A 4,134-nucleotide genomic window follows, 5' to 3' on the forward strand; every position below is an offset into this window, starting at 1 on the left:
GCGGTGGCGGCAACAACAATACTACAGCGAGGATAAAAGTTACGCCTTCTTTCTTTGCTTGAACATTTGGGCGGCGTTATGCAAATCTTCCCACATAGTGATGTAGATATGTGGGGGCGTGTTCGAACGAGCCGTTTTAGGTAGGTGTGGCTAACTCTTAACTTTTATAAAGAATATCTCTTTGGATTTGAGACTTTAGTCTTTACAACTTTACAGATCTTCTTTATGCACCAAGAGCTTGTAACACTCCAAAGAGAAAGGAAAAAATGAAATCGCATCATATGACCCCTTTAAGAAATGAGAAGAAAGTAACATATGAGAAACATGAAACTAGCTCAGTGTAGAAAATTGATGGGATAACCATCAGTTCTATTGTCTGGCATCATTATATATAAATATCTGACTGCAAATGCAGTGAATCAGAATCAAGTATTCACAAGAACCATGTCATAAGATTACGTGAAATGGGCAAAATGAAAGCTGTTATTGATTAGTAAATCAGCTGTGGGTTTGTGCACAAGTCAAACCTTGATCTTGTTTCCAGCTTGTGTGTATTTCTTAGTGGCTAAGTGGTAGTTGCCCTGTCGCATGCAGCAGTCTGCGATTTTCTCCAGCAGCTCCTTTCTCCCGGCCTCAGACAGATGGGACGAGTCTTTTGACACCGTCAGACTTTCGGCCAGATCTTCTGTGATGCTCAAACTCTGGTCCAAACACAACTGGAGCGCCTCATGGTACTACACACACATATCCATATGCATACAGTTACGAAACACTGTTGTGATTTCTATTTAATTCTACTATTACTACTATTAATATAAAGTTTTAATAATCATTCTAATTCCATGAAAACAGAATTAGAACACAACTATAATAATAATGAGAAGAGGAATGATATGTTTGGAACAAATTGTCCAGCTGATGAATGATAAAAACATTGACAGCCAATCAGAACCCATCTTGCTTCAAGAGATTGATCATTTAAAGCAGCAGACGGACAAAACTGCAGCTTGCACTTAAAATAAGCAGAAAGTTATTGTGAGTTACCGTTATTGTTCTTGTTGTAAACTGCCTTTTTGTTCAGTTTGCATGCAGAAATGGTATGAATATGAAATGATTGGTTGTATGACAGTGCATGGTGTGTTCACCTTTTTGGCAGCCACCAGCAATTCCACAGCTTTCTGGTACTGAGCGTGTTTTATGAAGAAATCAGAGCAGCGTGCTAGTAGGGCAGGGTCACTGTTTTCATTCAGGTCCTCTGCGATCAGCTGCAGAGCTCCAAACTGCTCTGTGGCAAAAGCTAGCTCCAAAGCCTTAGACACATGACCTGCCTGGAAAAGAGGAATGGAGCCATCTTTTATAAGCGATCAGCACCACCTAGTGATAAAGTTCGAAGGTGCATGTACTTGTTTGGATGTACCTTATGATAAAGCATAACAGCTCGGTCCATGTGCGTTCCTTTCTCTTCATAATACATTGCCGTGTCCATCATGTCCTCTGGATTGCTAAGCAGTGCCAAATTCATGAGCTGCTCGTCCAAGTTATTCTCTTTACACAGTCGTATGGCATTATTATAGGCTTGTGCTCGTGTGTAAAAGTGCACCGATTGGCTAATTTCATCCTGTCCCTCGTACTGCCGTGCAACATGATAAGATGCTGCTCTGTTGCCCGTCTCATTGGCTATCTCACTCGCCTGTCAAATATATAGATCACTGTGAAGTTTTGGTTCATTTTGTTTTGGACACAAAGGGAACTTTAATCAACATACCTTTTGAATGTTTCCTAGATAACAGCGCACGCGCACTTGAGACAGGTAGTCCTGAGCGAGGTCATAGTAATGCAGCGCAGCCTCCATGTCTGATTGGCTCTCTAGATAATGACCCCACCACTTGTACAGATCCCTGGCCAATCACACACCAGACATCAGAGAATATCAAAGCCACGTCAGACTCCAGGGACCAGAATCATTAATCAATGAATCAAACTCACTCGTCCTTCATTTTATTGATGTAGATCTCCAGTGATAGATTGTCCTCCATCAGCATTCTCTGCACTTCAAACCGATGTGTGTCTGACTTCTCAAAACTATAGAATGGGACAGAAAAGAGGTAATGTATACATACTTAGGGACTGTTTACACGACAATGTTTTCAGCCAAAAAAGGGAAACTTTTTATGCGTTTTGACTGTTCGTTTACACGACAACGGTGATTTGGGGACTGAAAACGCATATTTTTGAAAATGGGTTTTAAAGTGCAAGTTTTTGAAAACGGCACCGTTATCGTTTCTTTTAAAATCGCAAAGGAAAAACTTTTCCGTTTTTGACTACACCGTTGTCGTGTAAATGTAGCCATAGACACATGCATATATATATATATATATAAACGAACAAACAAAAAAACAAACGAAAGGTTAAAAAAACTAATTAAAAAAATCTTTAAGACTTGCATTTAGAGTTTAAAAGTTTTAATTTTTTTACTTTTATTTATTTATTACTTTTTATTGATACTTTTCAATCAGAGATACAAAAGAGATTATAATAGTTATGAATTTAAAAAATATTTTCTTTATATTTTTGAAAGACGTTTCTTAAGCTCACCAAGGATGTGTTTATTTAATTAAAAATACAGTAAAAATATTGTGAACTATTATTACAATTTAAAATAACTGCTTTGTAATTTAATATATTTTAAAATGTAATTAATTTCTGTGATGCAAAACTGAATTTTTATGCAGCCATTACTCCGGTCTTTAGTGTCACATGATCCTTCAGAAATCACTCTAATTTGATTTAAAAACATACAAAAATCTTAATTATTCCAAAAATTTGATTGGTAGTGAAAATTTAGGGAGCAGAATTTTTTTTCTTAAATACTGATACTTTTATTCAGCAGTGATGTATTAAATTGATCAAATATGAGAGTAAATAAATTGATGTTACAAAAAAATTATTTTTCAAATAAATGGTGTTTATTTGAACTGTCTATTCACCAACAAATCCTGAAAAAAAGGGTTTTCAAAAAATATGAAGCAGCACAACTGTTTTCAACATTGATTATAATCAGAAATGTTTCTTGAGCAGCAAATCAGCATATTAGAATGATTTCTGAAGGATTACGTGACACTTAAGACTAGAGTAATAATGCTGAAAATTCAACTTCGCATCAAAGAAATCAATTATATTTTAATTTATATTACAACAGAAAACAGTAATTTTACATTGTAAAAATATTTCACAATATTACTATTTTTACTGTATTTTTGACCAAATAAATGCAGCCTTGGAGAGCAAAAGAGACTTTTCAAAAACCTTAAAAATGTGACTAACCCCAAACTTTTGAACAATAGCGTTTATACTATAATAAAAATTACATAGTAAAATATAATTATATATCAAAATAAAATGATAGGCAGGGTTTTGAACAGGGATGCACGATATTGGATTTTTGCCGATATCCGATATTTTTCAAATCATTTTGGCCGATACCGATACCAATACCGATATATTTCCTTTTGTTTGGAAACAACACAAAGTCTCTCCTGTGCAGAACTTTTAAGCTAAATATTTTTAATTTTGGTTAGTTTTTAACAAGAACTTATTTGTTAGAATTAAATAAACAATAATGCGGGTTTTTGACAATACATTGAAGCTTTGAAAATAACTATAAATAAACTATATATCAATCGCTGCTTTTCACAGAAAAATGCAGTGTTAACCCTAACATTTTATTTTAAGATTTAACATTTGTAGATGGTCTAAAGCAAAAGTGTTGTAAAAATTCTGAAAATCTTTTAGAGCTTATGATTTGTTTAAAAAATAAAACATATTAGACATTAATGAATAAATCAATATATATAAAGTTATTTATTTTACAAGTGTCATGTTTGATAGATTTTTTTTTTTACGACAGCTATGGCTTCTGATCTTTAAATCAAAACATACTCATTATTTTATGACATCAATTACTGCTTTATTTAATCAGAAACACAGTCTAAATGTTATTTGTGTAGGCTATTTTACTTTTAATTTAAGTAGAAGTAGGCAAACAGCGCCCCCTACAGATTAAAACTCTTTACTGAGCGGCATTAGGACCCGGGGGAGGCTGTCACTGCTGCCACTGCACGTGCTATTACTGTT

General features: G+C 34.5%; 1 pseudogene; it reads right to left on the minus strand.

Moving 5' to 3' along the window:
• The window catches only part of LOC107747848 (intraflagellar transport protein 140 homolog), a 68,360-nt pseudogene that overhangs the window by 15,319 nt on the left and 48,907 nt on the right, over window positions 1-4,134 (minus strand).

The sequence above is a fragment of the Sinocyclocheilus rhinocerous genome, unplaced genomic scaffold (assembly GCF_001515625.1).
Source record: "Sinocyclocheilus rhinocerous isolate Xijiao unplaced genomic scaffold, SAMN03320098_v1.1 scaffold799, whole genome shotgun sequence".
NCBI lineage: Eukaryota > Metazoa > Chordata > Actinopteri > Cypriniformes > Cyprinidae > Sinocyclocheilus > Sinocyclocheilus rhinocerous.